The following is a 21,748-nucleotide window of genomic DNA, read 5'->3' on the forward strand; positions in this document are numbered from 1 at the left end:
AAAAAAATAGTCCATAGGCGCCCCTCTGCAAGAACGAACAGGGCCCATTGACCTGTTCTTTGCGAAGGTACCCACTCGAGAGTCCGCAGCCACACTTTAGCTCACTGTACATTTCACAAATGGGAAATATCCATATGCATATCAGTCTTTGTCCCACCCACATGGGCAGTCCAGCACCGAAATGCTATGTCATTCCCTTCTGAACAAGAGTGTCAACAGCAACCCCATACACGTGTTTCAGCCTTGTTGGGCCTCATCAGTGAGGTGGAGCTGTGCCTCTCTGAGCACAGTGAACAAGGGGTCCACGTCTGGATGACCTTGGGAAGCGTAGGGTGACTAAACCTAAGTCCCTTAAATAATCAAAAAATAGTCCATAGGCGCCTCTCTGCGAGAACGAACACGGCTCATTGACCTGTTATTTGTGGAAGGTACCCACTCGAGAGTCCACAGCCACACTTTAGCTCACTGTACCTTTCACAGATGGGAAATATCCATTTGCATATCAGTCTTTGTCCCACCCACATGGGCAGTCCAGCACCGAAATGCTATGGCAATTCTGAACAGGAGTACCAGCAGCAACCCCATACACGTGTTTCAGCCTTGTTGGGCCGCATCAGTGAGTTTTCCCTTTCCATTCCCCCGTGCTCTAGGGGGTCTTTTGGGTGTTGTGTGCATTTTTGCAGATCAGGAGCTTTGCAAGACTTGCAGTGTCCTTCCTGTGTTTTGAAGCCTTCGTCTTCTCTCTTCACCACTGTTGGCTGCAGCTTGTCTGACGTGCGGTAGGTTCATCTCAGGAGATCTCTGACTCTCATTTACTCATCTTTCAGTTTGGTCAGATCTCTGGTTTTCTTATTCAGGCATGACGTTTCTGCAAAAGGAATGAGAAGAACGGCAAGCAATTTGCCGATATATGACCTGAGTATAGAGGGAGCTGCACAGAAAGGGTTTGAGGCAAGGGGTCGGAAACACATTGGGTATCTCTCTGCTGCTACTGTCCACCTAAGGGGTAAGACTGGTTTTAGACTTCTCCCTGGTAGGCCTCCCACCCCCGGTTGAGAGGGGTTCCCACCCCTCTTGACAAGGCCTTGTCACAATATTTAAAGGTTATTGAAAGTCATAGTCCTCCACTACCCACCAAAAATCTTATCCAAATTTGCGCTGTGATAAATAGTTCCACAAGTTCTACAAACCTGTGTATAGGCTGTTAGGAGCCATGCAGGTTGTTATATTTGACAACTTGGTAGTTTGGATTGTGTTGACTTGCCTTGGAAGATGCGCAGTCCATGATATCATTTCGCAGATGATTATTGTGTAGTTTAGGGTTGATGACTAAACATTTCATACATTGCCAGACAGAAGCATGTGCTGCACAGACCCTTTTCAAATCGAATTGCTTTCCTACATACAATAAAATGCTAATTTCCTTTATTGAGGGGTGCTAGGAGAAACTATGCATTCTCCAGTACGCACATTTGGTTGAGTGGTTTTCTGCATTAGCCCTTATTCTTCCTGACTCATCACAGCCCTAAAAAATGAAGGGTGCTCTGTCCTTCAAGACAGACCCTTTTAGTGCAGAAAATAATTGACAAATTGTTCTCCCCCCTCATGTTCCCTGCATGGGCCTCCCTCCTGATATTTTCCCTTCCAGAAAGGACACCGAGGAGTCTTTAACTCAGCAAGACTAATCTTATCTGTACAGGAGGGATGTGAGGACTGTCATAAAATGTGAAGAATTAGGAGTAATGCAGATTGTTGTACATAAACATTGCCCCCCATGCTTACTCAGCATCACATTCCTAAAACACTGACTCTGCACCACGCAGTTCCAAGCAGGTCTTGTAAAACCAAAGCATCAGGCACAAATGCTATGTCAGAAACATTTACAAACGTAGAAGGATTGACTTTAGAGGACAAACTCGGCACTCTGGTTTCAAACTCTGAGGATAGCCATCCTCCAATTGATAGTTTGTAGTGAAAGAGTAAAGTATGAGGTAAGGCTGAAGTGCCGCATTGTAAAGGTTCAACATAGCCACCTCTGGAGACTCTGCCCACAAGATCTTAATCGCACAGCTTCATTATCCTTTAACAGGTTTACCTGGAGAGACAAACCAGTAGTACACCTTCTGATCTTTGTAGATCAACAAGACCTTTGCCAGATCCAGTTGAAGGACAGAATTTCTTCCAGAGATTCAGTATCCAGGAACAACACTGAGAGGACAATTTCCTCATTTAAAGGGTACTAAGAGCATACTTTGGAACGAATTTGGGGTCAAGCATCAATGCCTCCATGTCAGGCAACAATGTCAAATATGGTTTTGTCACCATCAAAAAAACAGTTTGCCAGATTCTTTGGTCCGAGTTAATAGCCGCCAAAAAGACCACTCTCGTCCAACATCCCACTCTCCTCAGATATCCCCATATATAGCAGGTCCCGCAATTCATTCTCTAACTGATGAACTGTAGATTTTCAATCATTGATCGTGGAAGATGAGGGACTCTGATGACTTTATGTCCCATTTGAATCAGGACTGTTCTTCAGGGTGAAAGTGAGAAAGGACATCATAGCTTCAGAATACTGCCATGTGTGCCCTCTAGTTTGAAGACTGATGCACTTTGATGGACAAACACAAGTCCATCCCACTTGATCTTCTATCATCAACCACCGGCCCTGTTCCACTTGGTGCTCTATTGTCGACCCTCCCCTCTTCATGCATTGATGCCGGTCCCATAGCACAGCGAGTAGAGTGCTTGCTGGGACATCTATGCAGAGCCTGCTGATGTAGGTTCGACTCCCAGCAGGGCCAAACTCAGCCTTCCATCTTTCCGAGGTCGATAAATAAACACCCCACACCGTGGGTAATAATAAGCAGCGCTCAGATACAGGGGTTTGTAGCGCTATATAAATGTTACATTATTATTATTACATTGTGCTCACTTTTGGGGCTGAGGGAGAAGATTGTTGTCCTTCACGCAGCAGGCCAGATGGGCACCATTGGAATTCCATCCTTCCTGAAGATTAAGACTGTCTTGCATGCAGCCATACCAGCCTGTACTCGTTACCAGGATCAGGCAGAAGCAGAGTATGATTGGAGAAGCTGACTCAGACAGTATTGAAGAGTATCAATGATGTTCACCTGCAAAAAGGCCTTTTCCAGGTCTGCATGGAAATTCATCCTTACAAACGGTACGTTTTCAGGAGTCAGTTGAAGTTTCATAAAATTTACTCAGATTCTTTTTACGCAGATTCTTTTCTTTGGAGCAGACCAACTGGGCCAGGATCTTTGGGAACACATGCAGTGCTGATGACAGACCAAACAGAAGAAATCAGAATTGAAACATTGATGAGGCTACTGCAAAACATAAATGTAATTGGGATATGCAGGCAGATCTCCTCCAAATCTACCGATGTCAGACAATTGTCCTGATGGATTAAGCAGACCACATGCTGAGGCTTTGCCATCTGAAAGGGGAGCTACCTGATGTACAGATTCAATCTCTTTAATTCCAATACAGGGTGTGACGAATCTGGACCATTTGTCCATTATCCCCAGAGGGGAGCCACCTCCTTTGAGGTTAGGGAGGTGTGCCCACTAGGCAGGACCCTCCCTATGGGTCTGGGCGAGTGGGACCTTACTGTGAGTGACTGCCCCCTTGAGGACTAGGACTCCCATTCCAAAGCAGAATTCCCAGTCCAAACCACTGTGTCTGCATGTATGGATGTGGAAAAGACTTTAATATCTCCTGCAATGACTATGTTCTACAAAGATCCTTCATTACATGTATTGGCTACAGGCAATGCTGAACACAGCCTGAATGCCATGGTCAGCGAAGAAGAACATGGTTCTGTTTATTCCTGTGATGTGTATAAGAGCGGAAACTCCTACGGAGGAAAGGAAACCGCTATGCAGAGGTGTGACTCTGCATCATTGACTTCCTGTAGGGGCGGAGCCAGTGGAGACGAAGCCGCGAGCCGAACGCCTGATCATTGGTGTTCTACCCAACCGAGATGCCTAGGTCAGACAAAGAGGAGAAACGGGAATGCCCACGTCTCATCTTATTGGCGCGACCATGCACGAACGGTACAGCTGTCTCATTTTCCTATGCTGGCTGCTGCCCCTCTGCTTCCTCAGAGGTCTGATCCACTACCTCTGCACCGCAGCATCCTGCCCTCTGTTATCCTTGGCGAGGAAACTGGTAGGTTGAGACGCATTTAAGGTTTGCGCCGCAGACTCCTTATTCTTTGTCATCTGCGCTTGTTATGCTTTCTTCTTTCTTGCAGCCATGGCGGAGGTAAACGTTCCAAAATGGCAAATGGAGATACAATGTCGATTGCCATAGTGAGAAAAACCCTAGGGTTTGAGGCCAGTAAGAAGCCACCAACAGGTCATGGACTTCTACTAATGAGATCTTGTGAAGAACTTTTGACAGGAGAGGAAATGGAGGTAAGACATACAGAGGACCATCTAGTCAAGGTTATACTAGGGCATCCGTTCTCCAAATTCTTGAACCGGATATGACATAACAGCATCACAGATGGAGTGAATTTGACTCTGAAGTGATTAAAACCAACCGTGGAAGACCTTATCAGGACACTAGAATTTTAAAGGCCTGGGGTTGAAGAAAGTGTTCATCTGAGGATGGAAAATCCCTGTTCAGGTGATCTGAGCTGACCTTCTAAGGTCCCAGAATGTGGATGGCTCCTGCCGAGATGAGAAAACATTCTGCCCAATGGCACAGCTTGCCATTAGCGCCTGCAAGAGATGTGTTCCTGTTCCCCCTGCATTGTCATTGGACAAAGAACTAGATCTGTCAGCAGATACGTGTCTCCTGATTTGAGTACACCTACTGCCTCTTCCATTACTGCAGAGAATGCCATCTTGGAACAGTTCATTGTCTCTATTTACCAATGAAATCTCTTCCTTCACCCACATGATGAACTAATGCTGACTCCTGATTCCAAAGCGCATGAGTTAGCCAGCTGTATGATGTGAGTTTGGGAGCTGAAAAAGAAAGAGTGGGGGCTTTTTGCTGGTTTTCAAAACCTTTACCAGCATTACACCTGGAGCCATAAGCATACAGATGTAACTGCAAACCATGATGTCCAGGACCCTCAACAATGTGGCCCCTGGATCCCATCTTGACCCTGCGACCCCCGAAAGCATGGTTGCTGGGCCCTGTAAAGCAGCATACCTGAATGTATGAATGTATGAACCCACAAATGCGTGGCCATGCTGTGGAGTCGCAGAAGGGTGTGAAACAGTGCCTGTCCATGCACCTGGCATCATCCCATTCGCTTGCTTCCTAGATCTGCAACCCTGCGGACCTCGAGGGAGGCAAAGGTAACAGTACTTACTGGGCTTCTAAATAGGGCCCGTCCAATCCGTGCTGCTCCACTGATACCAGCAATTGCCACAGCACAAGCATGCACTTCATGCCTTGAGAGGTATAGAGAAGTTCATATATGGAATATTAGGAACCAAGAGTAATTTCTCGATTTTACCTATACTAAAAGCATCTGTCTTAGGTGCGGTTAGCCATTCACTTTTTCAAAACTGTGACAAGGTGGGAGGATTAGATGTAATGTCACAGGACTTTCCATTTTGCGATTTAAGTATTTGATTTAGTAAGTAAAAATAAAAGGAAACGCCATTCATTTTAATCTGTATCAGCACTTCCAAATAACACATTTGTTGGCAAGTTCACATTGTACTGGTGTGTGGACAAAAGCAATGTCACAATATTAAGTGATCAAATATATGTATATTTCATTTCAGTGTACACATTTAGTAAGCGTTACAGTTCCATAAACTTCAACAAGTACATTTGAAAAACACTGTTATGAAAACAAAATCAATAAATATCACCAACAGATTATTTAAAGGACAGTCAGTAGTGATGTGTTATCATTCACGCTAAAAGACATGTAGTTTTACTTTATGTAAACATTCAAGTGGTACCTATAGCATTTCAAATAACAAATCACCTGTACATGAAAATATGCTGTAAAGCCATATGCACTTATTGTTGTTATGGTAACACCCACAATTGTGAAACATGTTCATTCTTGCAAATTTACAGATTCAGATACTTCCTGTGAGCCAACTGCAGTAAGCCAACAATACCAGGTGCCTTGGCAAAGACATTAGCCTTCCATTATGTATTGTGAAGTTGGTTCCCATCTTGTCGGGAATTGCCATCAAATGTCCCATATGCTCACATTCTTAGGGAGATTTCTCGGGTGTCCTTTGGAGAGGGACTAGGAAAACCAACCTGTATTGTGTCACAAGGTGGCTTGTCTAACCCAGACGTCCCTATCGGGAATGTTAGTAGCACTAGGATTGGTGACCCCTATCTGTCTTTCACTTGCTGGGCCCCACATGGTTTCCCTAAATCGTTGGCTATCTGACTCCCTAGGGGTCTTCTAACTTTCCCTCTCCTATCCCTGCTTATTAGTCTCAGGGAGTAATGAATGGTGCACTCTTTCACCAAGCGTCACACTCACTCCTTTCACATCATCTCGTACCTGACCCTTAGCTATCCTGCTCTCTTAAACTGTTCTCCTCCCACCACGGCACTGTCCCTCCAATCTCTCACTGCACCTTTACATCTCCCCTCTTCAATCTTACTTCTTTTCCTACTCCTGTTATTACTATTCCCCTAGTTATATTCTCTCCTGTTATTACTATACCTCTAGTTATAATCTCTCCTGTTATTACTATTCCTCTAGTTATAGGCCCTCATTCCGAGGTTGGTGCTAAGGGAAAAACGATGCTGGTAAAGGAATACTGGCATCGATTACCTCTACGGCATATTCTGACCAACCAGACCGCTATTAACGGCATCGTAAAGTACGATGTAGTTAATAGCGGTCTGGTCGTGCCCACGCGACCCACCATGCCGGCATTAGCGGCATGCCGTAAACCAGAGTAGATCACAAGGGAGGCGGACATGCAAATAACGGCCTCATGAAGGCAGAAAAGTGCTTACCGCGACGCTGTAAATACCGGCATTGCCGACATGCCGTAAAAAGCCCTGAGCAGTGTTCCAAACTGCCACAGGTGCACACAATCAGCACAGGTGGAGGCAGTGGAGTCAGGCCCAGTACAAAAGGAGCACAACCACACACCACATCCCCTCCCACACCAAGATGGTTCAAATAGTAGTAGCATTACTGGAGCTGGAGGACTTGCTTGCATTGCTACAACAGCAACAACAACAACAACAGCCGCCACCACAGTGGAGACGTAGGATGAGAAGGAGGGTGAGACAGGCCCAGCATGCCCCACCAGTGCAGCCAACGTTACCATGCGGGCAGCCCCCAATCCCTCGCATCAGAGCCAGTCCTTTCAATCTAACCCCTGAGCAGATCCACACCCTGTACCGGCTGGACCAGGACACCATCACCACCATAGGGGACCTGATAAACAACGACATAGTGAGCCTCATTGAAATACGCACCGCCATCCCCCTCTACTGAAGGTCGTGTCTGTGTTCCACTTCCTTGACACAGGCACCTACCAGCACACAGTGGGGCACATGCATGGCATATCACAACCCTTATTTTCCCGGATTCTGAACCAAGTGCTGGAGGCCCTCCTCAAGCACACAAGCGACTACATATCCCTCCACGGACTCCCCAGGAGATATTTGATACAAAAGTTGGCTTCCATGCACTGGCAGGCATGCCAAATTGTGTAGGTGCCCTCGACTGCACCCACGTGGAGTTGACGGTCCCGCATGGCATGGAGGTGGTGTACCGCAACCACAAGCAATACCACTCCATCAATGTGCAGATGGTATGCAACGCCAGCAAGATCATCACACATTGTTGTGCCCGATATCCCGGATCAACTCATGACACTATGGTCCTGCGGAACTCCACGCTACTGCGCTTCATGGAGAGACATGCTGGACAACTTGCCTGGCTGCTTGGTGAGTTGCCTGACTGGGCCATGGCAGTGCATTGGGGTTGTGAGGTGGGGCGATGCATACTCCACCTGGGTGAGAATGGGGGGGTATGCATACTCTACCTGGGTGGGAATGGGGGGATGCATACTCCACCTGGGGGGGATGGGGGAGATGCATACTCCACCTGGGTGGGAATGGGGGATGCATACTCCACCATGCTGCCAATGTTGATGTGACTGCACGATGTGCACATCACCGAACACTGTGCCCCAAAGCATCACAAACGGCACATGACACCCAAATCCCATAGTAATTATGTAAGGTCGACACCTATCACTACATGATAGCAGGAAACCACCCCACATCCCACAACACATGCACCACTCATCAGCGGCCCTCACCCTCCGTAATGCCATCCTGCACCATGCAGTGCATATGCACTATGTTGCTGTCTCCAGCATATCACCACACAGGACATTCATCCCTGGGAGTGCATTAAAGTGAACCAACTAGGGAATCCACAGTGTGTCACCGGGTTGGCACACCCACAGGAGTGCTGCATGTCACCATGGGAATGATCAGCGCTGATTGCCCAATATTGCACAGACTACTGCCAACGCTCCCTCCAAGTAAATCTCACAGAACACAACACATCACTAATTTGACTCCAACACTGCTGTATGCATACACGATGCACGTGCAACAAGATGTCAGTGCACACCATGTATCATGTTGAAGATGCAACCCACACCATTAGTCCATGGCACAGGACACATTGAGGGACGTAAAATGGGGTCAATGTATCCAGGGACATGTGCATGTGGGCAACCATTACCTGCAGGCATGTGTCACTAGTACAGATGGCCATCATGATTTGGCGAACATTTACCTTCATTCCCCACTCATGCAGGTGATGGTGGCTATCCCTTGAAGCCGTGGCTCCTCACCCCTGTCCAAAACCCACAGAACAGGCATGAGGAGGACTACAATCGCTCCCATACCTGTATACGTGTGGTCATCGAGCAGACCTTTGGCCTGTTGAAGGCACGATTTCGCTGCCTCAGCCGGTCGGGTGGGGCACTCCTCTACAGGCATGAGAAGGTGGCCAAGATCACCATGGCATGTGTAATGCTGCACAATATGTGCATTCGCCGGAACGTGCCCCTGCCCCCTGACATGGAACTGCTACCACCTGATGATGATGAATGGGATGAGGAAAATGTGGCAGGACATCATCACAGTGCCGATGCACAGGAGGGACGTGCTGTGCGCCAGTCAGTGATCGCACAATATTTCTGACACACATGTCAGCAGAGGGTGACATAATGTTTGGACATAGGGCACTGGGTGTGGGGGTACATGTACGCTATGCACTGTGAATGATTAAATGACACATGCGAAATGATGAATGTCCACTCTGGTCTCTTTTTCACACAACTGGTGTATTTAATGTAACAATATTAACGTAAGTGACAATGCCCTCCACCACCCTCAACCCCCTCCCAATCCCCTCACAACTCCCCCACATATCCTCACCCCCTGCACCCTCCCCACAAGTCTCCCACACACCCTCACCCCTTGCCCCTCCCCCTACAACTCCCCCACACAAGTCCCATTGAGTCCACGAAGCCTACATGAAGCTGCCATAACATTCACTCGGCACTCCCAGAGACAGGGGGTGGCAAGTTCCGTCGGCACAGTGCACGGACTGACCGGCGGAGCAGGCTGGTTTGGGTTGAACTGCTGGTGGATGGTGTGGCCTCCTGCTGAGGTTGTGGGGCGGGATGACCTGCCTCCAAGGCATCAGCGAAGCGCCCTAGCACCTGCCGGAGGGCCAAGACCTCCTCGCAGAGGCGGTTGGTGTTGTCCATAAAGGACCGGCCCAGTGTTGACAACTCTGTACGCCACTCCTCTCTGGCCTGACGGTTGTCCTGTACAAATTCTCTGATGAGTGCAGTGAGCAGGTCAGCCGCTGTGGTCCTGCGGCTGCACCTGTGGCTGCGCTGGGAATCTGGCTGCCATGCCCAGTCTGCTCATCCTCCCCAACACTGAATACTGGACTTATATGTCCCTGGGTGTGGTCATGGCCAAACTGCTCTGGGGTGTTGGTGTTCACAGTATCGCTCGTAGATACCTGGGGGGATGCAATTTGGGTTGGGGTATGGACCACATCCATTTTATCATCCTCCATGATGCCCCAGATGTCATTCTGGCTGTCATCCACTGTGAGGGGTGCCGTGGCTGCCACCTCCCCAGCCACACTGGACTCCTCCAAATAGGATGTCTCACAGGTGTCTCCAGTCAGAACAGTCGATGGGGGGTGGGGGTGGTGGGGGTGGTGTGCCCTCCACGGGCCTTGGTGGTACAGGTGCAATGTGTCCCTGCGGTGGCTTGGTTGCTGGGACACGGCGCCCACTGGCTTGTCCCCTGGAGGTTGACGGACGGTTGCTGTCCTTCTGGGACCTCTTACTGGGTGTGGCCTGTGCAGAGGTGGTGTCCTGCTCTTCACTGTCATGCTCACTGCCTGTGGGGATGGAAGAGAGGGACGGCATGGGTGACTTTTGGATAGGCATCATACATACATTGGGACAATTGCTCATCCACACAATTGTGGGTAAAAGGCATTTGTGTTGGGAAGGGTACGTCATTTCATACATGGGTGGTAAATGCAGCCATATGTCGGAGTCACTCATGTTGGACAGGAAGAGTGCTGTCTGACATGCTCACTATTTTGGTCATGCACGCTGTGTGCCTCGTGGAATGTCCTACTTTGTGTGGTATGTGTCATGTACGATATAGCCTTGCAGCAGGCATCAGCATGTGTCTCAGCTGCTTTGCCCTACTTTACAGGGAGTGTGTGTGTGGCCGACCATGGCGTGACTCATTGGACAGACATTGGCATTGACTTTCATCAGATTTGGCTTAGCAGTGTTTACTTTGGACACTCACCTCCATCAGCAGATGTCGTGGCGCCACACTCCATCTCACCTATGCCTTCAATCGATTTCGACCCAATCATGCTTGCACATGTGTCCTCCCACGGGGTGAGCTTTATGGGTAAACTAGGTCCTCCTCCAGTTTCCATGGCCTGGGTGTGATCTTCCGATAATATGTTGCGCACCCTTAGGCGCAGATCATCCCACCGCTTACGGCAGTCTTTACCCTGCGGGGTGTGTTGCCCACTGCACTAACCTTCTGGGCAACAAGTGCCCAGATCTCTTTTTTACGCAGCACTGCCTCTCTCCTCATGTTGCTGCTCAAGACCCTGCCTGCATGCTCATGCAAAGTGTCCATAAGCATCTGGAGTTCGTCCTGATTAAATCTCTCCTTTCTGAGGCGGGCAGATCCCTTCTTCAGAGCTTTGGGCATTCTTGTCTTATAGGAGGACTTTTCAGTTGATCAGCAGTGTCCCAGGGGTTCTGTGTGCTGAGGATGGCCATGGATTGTGTTTTTAAAGATGGCTGCCGTGCTCCTTCCCGTTCCTGTGCGATAACGCTATTTCCGGTTTCGCTATTTAGCGGTGACCGTAAATAGCGGTGTTCGCTAATTACGGTCACCGCTAATGACGCATTGGACTATGTCGGTAGTGTAATCTGCGCCTAGCTTGATGCCGGTAAGGGCTTTTTGGGAGCCTTTTGCGGCATGGTGCTAGGTACCTTACCGGCATGGTGCAAAGCTTGTGCCCGCAAAGTCGTAATAGCCCTTTGTTAGCGGACTGGTGCCAGCATGGACACGCTATTTGCACCATGCCGGTGAGGGACGTTATTTACCTCCAAACTGTCATGATTCCTGCCCCTCATGTCCCCAGCCCTCCAATAGGTCCGGCTGGAGCCAGGCCACGATCACCTACATGGCCCTCAAGGGCCTCTCCATCCCTCCAAAGACCCACTTGGAGTCAGACTTGGCGCTTGTGGCACCAGACTCACTCACTCCCATAGGATAACATTGGGGATTGGACGTGTAGTGCATTGATGGGGACAAGATGGATACCCCCACATATTTTGGTTCCCAGAATTGTATGTGCAGTCTAGTCTTTTGGGTGTGGTTCAGCCCAGAGACACCTGGGATACCCAGAGACTATTTAAGCCACGCCCAGGCTGAGAAACATGCTTTGTGTTTTCTGCACCTGCAGCGTGACACTCACCGTGTTCGGATCGGTCTCCAATAGGCCTGAATCTTTCTTCTGCGCTCAGCTCCTCCAAGAACAAGAACACCGTTAGGAACAGCCTTACCTTGCGGCGCTTCTGCCCATCATTCATCGCTCCTTCTGTCTGCGGGCATCTTCGGCGGTGTCATTCCCATCCTGGCACGCCGCTTCCTAAGGAAAAGGGAAAATAACAGATAAAAGGCATTAGTAAGCATTCAGCTAATCTTTGCTTATTTTTAAAGACTGTACAAGCTTCAAACGCTTACCTGAATCCCAGCCGCTCTGGGGGAACTCTGTCTCTGGAAATTCTCATCCATCTGCAAGAGGGAAAAGACACTCCAGGTTAGCGTGGAAACATCTAGAGGCGCCGCATACCGCGCTTACTCACTGCATTTCTTCTTCATAACCGGCATACACACTGAAAACGTTGCGGCACCTAAAAGACACAGAAAAAGAACTCAGTTCAATACAAATACGAAAGGGTTACATCGCGCATCGCTCTCACTCACCTTCAGCGCTACTCATCTCAGCAGCACGTCGCCATCCCCGGACGCCGGCCATCATCTAAGGAAGGAAAGGAAGGAAGTTAGAGAACTGTTCAAAAGACTCATTAAACTTACCTGTCGGACTCTTGCCAGTGAAGTAACTAGGCAGCAACGCGCCCGCATCAATCAATGCGCCCCTGCGCTGAAAGCAGGACGGAGAGCGCACTTTCCACGAAAACAAGGTGAGCTGTGGATCAAAGGGAAGGGTTGGACCCCGGGGAAGAAGGGGTTCAAGCACACAGAGACAATAGGCAGTTAAACTCTAACAATCCTGTGTTTCAGGCCCAGTCTCCGGTCGAGTAGACTCCAGGGAAGGGTTTGAGGTCGTAAGAGGTCAGAACAGGCTGAGTGACGTCCCCGTGGATACCAGGTGAGTGTTACACAAACTCGGAATGAGGGCCATAATCTCTGTTTCACTCTAGACCAGTAGCTACTCCTGTCTCCCACTGACTGTCACGCTTCCCACTCTCCCTCTACTACTGTTCCTAATCCGCTACTGGCGCTATCCCTTTACTACCTTTAAATCTCAAAGACAGTCCCTATTCAGACCCTCACGGACCCTCAGGGGTATGGTGCCCTGCTCACCCCTTCTCTAGCCCCTATTCAGATGCTCAGGGATACTCAGGGATATGGTGCCCTGCCCACCCCTCTACTAGCAACTACGACTCGACTATTTATTTCCTTCACTCGCTAGTCCGCTACTCCCACTCCCTACTGTCTTTATTCCTAACTACTGCTACTACTACCTTTGCCTCTACTACTACTCCATTCCCCTACTCCTAGTCTACCTCTGCTACTCACACTCTCCCCTTTCTCACACAAACACTCCACAGACCACATCCTTATAATAGCCTCCACACTTCTTTTGCTCTCGCTTCCTCCACCACCTCCTGTCCTCACCCAACCAGCCCACACTAAAGCATTCACACAGGCTTACTTAAATACCCCACCCCCCCCCCAGGATTGGCCAATTTACCTTAGTGAATAGCTTTCCTGACTCCAGGGGGTGTGACAGGGGAAGGTCATGGGAGGTCTTAAAAAGGCTGGTAAGCCCCACCTGTGCTCCTTTCCATCATGGACCCTGCTACATTTCTCACATGGCGCCTATACTGGCTCCCCAAGACCAACTTTCCTCCCAAGCCTCGCTGGAGGCTCCTTCCCCTTGTACTCCATGATGGTTTAGTGGGTAAAAAGGCCTCTCTAGAGCCCTTTCCTTTAATATGAAAATAATCTCTGGGTGGCTAGCGGGGCCCCTTATGGCTGCAGACTCCAGGAAACATAGTCTACTGGAGCCTGCCAGTGTTGTGATGTACCAGGCACCTTGGTGCCACCTCTATCCTTGCTATGGTCTGTGGTCGGTATTGTGGCATTTTTTAGCACCCCTTGCCAGGCATGCTGTTACGATCTCCGGCTTCTACATCAATACAGCAAGGATCTAACCGGCCCCACCGCAGGAGGGTCTTCTTCAGCCTGGGACGTCTGCCCCACTTCAGCTAAGGGCTGGAGACCGTCATCTCTGCAGGTAAGGAGGGGGCCTGTCTGAGTTAAGCAGTGGAGTAACTTTACTGACAATGTTGGGGGGGGACATGATGTAAGAGGATTCAATTCAACACTACAGCTAAGTCAATGCCTAGTCTGGGATACTGAATGGAAACCCTTATTGATATATCTTTATGTCCAGTTCATGCGTTCTGGATGACTACCCCTATATAACACCCCTCCCTTGGAATCCCCCTGACCCCACTGAGCCAAGAAGTAGTTCTGTTTTGCAAGTTTAAAAGGTTTATTTGATAATTTAAACAATATATATATATCACGCTTTATAATAAATTAATAATTGGATATCACACTTAATCTGATATGATAAAGATTAACAACAGAGAATCTGGCACTAGCACACTTGTGAATAGGAACAGAAGAAGAAGGTGGTAGAGAATGCTTTATATAAGTTCAGATGGATGTAATGTTGAATGAAAATGCAATACAGAAAATACTCAATATGATTTCAACAAAACAATGTAATCACTTTTCTCTGGCAATCCCCTCCCCCCTTTATGCAATGCAAGGAAATGGAAGGGAAGCACACAGTTCTCAGAAATGCAATCAAATGTAATTCAGTTCACCCCAGCAAGCTTAGATTACAGATCGGAGTTTTAAACACAGGCCCAAAATGCTTTTATATGTGCTGGCAATGAAGTGAAAAATATACTAAAATGCTTTTAATTCCCTCTAGGAGGTTCAGGGTGAGTGAAATATACTTGGGATGAGTTCAGGCTCACTTTAGCAAGGATCTAGGAGTAACTAGCAGGTTAAACAAATTTTTGGCAAATGAAAGCAAGAAAACTGCTGTTTTCACACGTTGAGAAATTTGCAAATCGCGGCAAAATTCGCGAGTGCGCCGGGCGCGATTACAGAGGAACTACAAGGACGATCACTATCGTTTTGGGGTCCTAGGACAGCCTAGGATCTCAGCTTCCAGATGAAAGTTACTGCAAGTCTCTAGGACAAACGGTCACGGAGAAATGAGCGATTAAATAAAGGTCGTTTTTCAGATTTGAAATTTTAAAGTTCAAAAAGACAAGTGACAGCTAGCAACTAGAAAATGACAAGTGACAGTTAGGAGGCAGTTCTACTTAGATTAAAATAGATTGAATTATATTATTTTAACTAAGAGATTGGTTCTGCACAGTCTTGCTAGGTACTCACAATATATTTTTGAAATAAATGGGCCTCACCACGGATCTGGTCAGGTTTTAGACTGGACTCTGGTCTGGTCTCTGCACTTCACAGTGATCTGGGTCAGCTCTCTCTGGTTCTGCTAACAGCGGTCTGGTCTGGGTCTGCTCTCTCTCTGGATTCTGGAGATTGATGGATTTAAAGTCTGGATCTTTCTGCACAGCTTTCTCTAGAGATTGATGGAGGTAAAGTATGGATTTTCCCGGCAGAGCGTCCCGCAGCAAATGGATTTGAAGGTCCCTATCTGTCCTGTCTGTCTGCTTTTATCTGTTTTTAAAATGGGTGTGTGTGCAGCATCACTAGACCCTACCCCTCTACACTTGCCATTGGCCCAATTCTCCCCTCTCCCATGATTGGGGAAGGAACTGTGAGTCAGAGTGATGCTGTAGGTTTTATGGGTCAGAGGATCCTCCCCTGTCAAATTGCACACAATCTATATTTGATAAAAAAAACATATTTGCACAGGTACACATTCGTTTAAAATTACACGCACCCATCACATATCACAGGAGGTATACCCTGTCCAAATCTGCTCTTCCTGGGGGCTTGCATTCAGAAATGGCAACATTTGCACTTTTTAACTGATTTTGCAATTTCGGACATTAACCCAAATTTACACACATGTGCGCAAGGAGTATGGACATTACTTGATGAAATGTCAGATTTTTAACATGCATACATTTTAAGTAATACCCTCTTAACTGCTAGCTTGCCCCCAGATCATGCCACCGGTTCTAAAAACCTCTTAAAATGTGGGCAGAAAAATCACAAGAATTATGGTGTCATTTAAATAATTTTCACAAGTCCGTACTATGAGTTATTCATCTTTTTAGAGTTATGTTCTGGCCCCAAAGGGGTGTGGTTTTTTCAGGTCACATGGTACAGAAACCAGTCTTTCCAGTTTCTGCCAAGCTCAGAGACCCTGCCCCTCCCAGCTTCTGCCAAGCGGAAGCTGTTTTACGACATCTGCAATAAACCATCTGCCTGGGTGAAGGGGGTTGCATTGTTCAGAGCTCCTGTATTCTGTGGGGGCTCCCCTTAATTCAATTATCAGAGAGATGGCATATCCTTAGTGTGGCCAGCAGGAAACAGCCAGGCCTGGGAAGTTACTTGTGAATCAAGTTTCACTCCTGATGGGGGTAGTTGCCAGGCAAAATTGGAATCTCTTTAAGCCAGTTTTTAGCCACATGTCATTTCTGTTCCCCAGTTTTCTGCATTCAAATAACTAACAATTTTTTACATATGCAGCTGGAATGCTGATTCTAAGTTTAAAACTATGACATTTAAACAATTGCAGCCTATGTGACACTCAAAAGTAGGTTACTCATTTCTTTTAAACATTTAGATTTTTAGTGTCTTTCAGTCCAAATTTACTTAAACTGCTGAAATCCACAGCTCAGCCAGTCTTGTTATAAACATTGTTTTGGGCTCTTCATCTTCCCAGATTTAGTATGCACACAAAAATGGGCATTTGAAGCTTGCATTCAGGGAAACCAGGGTGGTTTTTGAAGCGCTGTTTTGAGCTAACCGGCGCTACTGTTTTTCCTTTGGCAACCCATTTTGGTGTGCGCACAACTGCGCAGCTCTCCTGGATTCTGGGATGAAATGATGGGCGGCGACAGCGCATCCCCATCTTTACCCACTCCAATGATTTATTTTTGTTCTGGGGTAAAATGATGGGCAGCGACAGCTTAATCCCTACATTTACCCCGTCTAATGATTCCACATGGGTCAAAACCCTCCACAAACCCCCCCGCCCGACTACGCTTTGACTTGAGTCGAGGGGGAGTCGGTTGCAAGGGAGGTTTTGAACCCTGGCACTGGTATGTCCACATTATCTTCTTCCAATTCTGCAAATGGCACAGTTCAACATCTTTTCCTCCATCCGGTCGGATCGATCGGTTCTCCTCGCCGGTCCTGATGGGAACATTGGGCGGTACACTGGGCCCCTTGCGTCTCTGCTCCCGGTCTCCGGATCGTCCTTCTTGTCCCGTCTCCAGGTTTTCTTTCTCCTAGGACGACAAAGGAAGAGCGGCAATACCTATTCATAGACATTTTTCCACCACTGTTGAGATAGTGGGGCAGCATATGCATTTCATCATAACGAAACATTACATTCTTATTTTGAAAAAAAAACAGTATAACTAAGAGACAGTTTCATGCAAATCACAATATTTTAGAGACTAGATGTGGTATGTTTTATGGTTGGAACTGAATTAGTCTGAGACAGTACCCGCTAGGATTCCAGAGGATTCCTCCAGTTGTTGCAGAGTGTGCCTGGGATGGCAACATTTCAACTGGTTTATGTGGACCCACTTGTCTTCCCCCGCTGCCAAAGGACCTTTGGGGATGTGGATTTTGTAGGCCACAGGGGAGATTTTGTCTATAATCTCAAAGGGTCCCTTCCATGTAGGCAAACATTTTCGCTGTTTGGCCTGGTTCCTTTGGAAATTGTATAGATAGACCCGGTCCCCCACCTGATATTCCTTCCTGGAAGTCTTCAAGTCATAGTGGGTCTTCATGCTATCAGCTGAACTTTCTAGATTCCGCTGAGCATAGGCAAAAGCATGTTGAAGGTGTTTCCTTAAATTCTCCACATACTCATGAGTTGTGGAGGCATTTATCAGTGTCTGCTCTTGGGTCCTGTAGAGCAAATGCTGAGGAAGCACCATCTTGCGTCCAGTCATCAACTCAAATGGGGACATTTTGGTTGCAGATGAAGGGGTAGATCTGATGGCCATTAGGACCAGAGGTAATCGGATATCCCAACTTGGCCCAGAATCTGCCACAAACTTCTTTAATATGCTCACAATGATTTGGTTATATCTCTCTACTGCCCCAGAAGAAGCTGGTCTATAAGCAATATGCAACTTCCTTTTAACCCCCAGTATCTCCCTCATCTTTGTCATTACTTCACTAGTGAAGTGGCTACCCTTGTCTGACTCAATCCTTTGAGGTAGACCGAAACGGGAAAAGATGTGGTTAATCATCAGGGCAGCTGCGGTTTCTGCCTTGCAGTTTGGGGCTGGGAGACATTCCACCCACTTGGTAAACAAGCATGTCACAGTCAACATGTACTTATTCCCCCTAGCAGAGCGAATCACAGGCCCTACAAAGTCGATTTGTAAATCTGACCATGGCAGTGTCATCCCCCTCTTTTGGAGAGGCGCACGGTGCGTGAGGGATGATGGCTGAAATTGTGCACACACAAGACACCCCTTCAAGTATTGGTCGAGGTCCTGCCCCATGTGTGGCCAGTATGCAACCTCTCTTAAGATTTCCAATGTTGTGTGAAACCCCCTATGACCGGCGGTGGTCGCATCATGGGCGTGACTTAACATCAGGCTTCGGAATGAGGTAGGAACCACTCACTGATCGTGGCCAGCTTTGGATCTCCTTACCAACAAACCGTCTTGGATTCGGAACATTTTTGGACATTTCATCAACACTCTTAGGTCCTCTTTCCCAATGTAATCGGTATCCGTCAGGGGAAAGTTCTCAGGGTCCTCAAGGTGTTGGTAAAACTTACCAATTATTGGATCCCCCTTCTGAGCGGTAATCAAATCAGCATCAGGGGTCTCCTTACTCCATTGTGCAATTGAAAGGTCGTTGTGAGCATTTGTCTGGGACCTAGTGATAGCAGTGACCTGGATTTCCCCCAACAGGGACTCAATCTCAATTAGATCCCCTTGGATGGCCCCGGTTTTGGCCAGCTGATCAGCTAAGTCGTTTCCAGTTTTGTCTGGTCCCTCTACTTTGGAATGACCCTTGATCTTTTTCCAATAGATGGTCATCTCATTCGAGGTGACCAGATCATCAATGTTTTGGATCAACTTCCCATGTTTCAAGGGTTTGTTGTTAGCACATAACATGCCTCTGGTTTTCCAATTAACCAGGTGCTCCACGAACCCGTTCCGTACATAATCCGAATCTGTGATTATGACCAGTTCGTGGAGTTGATGCTGGACAGCAGTGAGGATGGCCTGATGCACAGCCATCAATTCTGCCACCTGACTACTTCGGGGACCAATTTTGTACCCAGCGGAGGGTTCTGGGAACTCCTTCACCCATGCATTCCCTACGCCAGCCACCAGTTCTTTCTCCCCGTTGTTGTCAACATGGTAAGAGCATCCATCCACATAGACAGTGGGCATTCCCTCACACTTGTCTTCTTCAAAGACTTTGTGTGAGGAATTAAGGTATGCCTCCATGTTGTCCTTTATTTTTAGACTTTCGTCCTCGAGACAGTTTTCTCTGGCACAATCATGCAAGTCAGCCAGACCTTGCGCGAGGGGACTCTTCTTGTTTTGGCCATATCGGACCTCCACAGGAAAGCCTTGCATTGACAGAATCCAGGAAGTAATTCGGGAATTACTCACATTTCCGGCCCGGATTCTGTCACTTTGGAGATATTGCAGAGGCTGGTGTGGAGTCTCCACTATGATGTGTTCCCCCTGGATAAACGGGCGGTAATTCTTCAATGCCCACACTGTTGCCAGGAGTGCCTTCTCACAATCGTTGAATTTTTCCTCCACAGAGGATAAAGTTTTGCTCGCATAGGAGATTACTTTATTGACCTGGTCATGCTTTTGGTATCATACTGCTGTCAAGCACGTATTAGAGAACCCCGTCTCCAGGAAGAACTCCTTGTTTCTGACAGGGTAAGCTAGGCAAGGTGCTTGTGAGAGGCTTCTTTTGAGTTGTCTTACTGCCTCGGCTTGTTCTGGACCCCATTCCCACTTGACCCCCCCCTTCAGGAGATGAATCAGGGGTCTGGTGATCTCTGCGTAGCCCTCAATGAACTTTCTGCTGTAATTAGTCAGTCCAAGGAGGCTCCTTAGTTCCCGCAGAGTTGTGGGGTCTTTCAGTTTCTGAAGTGCTTCCACTTTCTTTTCCTGGGGACAGAGACCCTGAGGAGTAATCTCATGCCCCAAGAAATTAACACGGGTTCTACACCACTGTGCTTTCTGAAAGGAAAGTTTTGCTCCGGCGGCCCTCAACTGCGTCAGAACATAACGGATCTCCGCTATGTGTTCCTCCACAGAGGAACTTTTGATGAGGACATCATCTACATAAGCCAGGTTACCCCTCGCACCCAGGTCGGGCATGGCCTTATGTAGGAAAATGTTGAATTCATTGCCGGAGTTGAGGTATCCGAAGGGAGTCCGGGTCCATGTATACTGCTGGCCCCCAAAGGTAAAAGCCAGCTTGTATTGGTCCTCCCTACTGACCGGCACGGTCCAGTATCCATTGGTCAGGTCTATTGCAGTGAATACCTGTGACCCCTGAATCTGGGCCAGCCCTTGGTCAATGTAGGGAAGAGGACATCGGGAAGTATGGACCCGTTTGTTGAGCTCCCTGAGGTCGGCACAGAGTCTCCACTGGCCGTTTGGCTTCAATATTCCCAGCACCGGATTATTGAAGGTTCTGTGGACTGGACGGATTATTCCCCGGGACTCAAGGTTCTTAATTATTTCAGTAAGGGACTCCATTGATGCGAGAGGCAAGCGATATTGCTTCACAAACACTGGAGTCATGCCAGGGTCCGTGGAGATTGTTGTTGTGTGGATGTCAGTGCGACCACAGTCATATGAGTCTACCGCAAAGAGATCTTGGAAATCCAAGAAAACTTGTTTCAACTTTTGATTTTGTTCCAGAGTCACACAGGCATCAGCTAGGTTGACTCTCTCTTCCACCATCTGCCTGAAGCCTGGAAAGACTTCTGGTTTGGCTATCTCCGCGGCCTCCTCCAGCTGGGTGGAGGAGTCCCTGGTCAGAGTGCTGATTTGGACTGGAGGCTTCAGGTGGGAAAGGCAGCCCTCATGGACCTGGAAAATCACCTCATCCCTCCTGAAGTCACAAGTCACATCTTCTTTACTATAAGGGCAAGAAGTGTACACCAGGAAGTTCCCCCCATGCCGGGTAAAAATCCTGTCTGGTGTTGTATTGTCATCGCTGTCACTGTCAAAACAGTCCTTGGGGATTGGTCCTAACAGTTCATTTCCTAAATCAATGGAAAAATGTCGGTCATCAACCGCCATTCCAATAATGGTGCCTGCGGCTACAGTAATACTCTTTAAGTCACTGTTATCCACCTCTATTAGAATGGTGTCATGTTCTATGTTGACTAATGGTGTTGGTTTTACCCCCAACCCTTGCTGTTGGAGAGAAGCATTTAGATGTATGTAAGCATCAGGGTTTTTCAACTCTTGTCCCCTTTTAACTTTCACTTCCAGGGAGAATTGTCGGGTCCTTTCTGGGATGGTGACTTCCTCTTTAACCTGAATTTCAACTGCATAAGGTAGCAATTGAGCTGACCTAAATGCTTTTTCTGGATCATCAAAGCCCATGGGATTATCCGCTAATCGGGATCAAGCTTTGAAGTTTATTAGGTCCAAACTAATGGCAAAGC

This window comes from Ambystoma mexicanum, chromosome 1p (genome assembly GCF_040938575.1).
Source record: "Ambystoma mexicanum isolate Mex_15411 chromosome 1p, UKY_AmexF1_1, whole genome shotgun sequence".
In the NCBI taxonomy this organism is placed as follows: Eukaryota; Metazoa; Chordata; class Amphibia; order Caudata; family Ambystomatidae; genus Ambystoma; species Ambystoma mexicanum.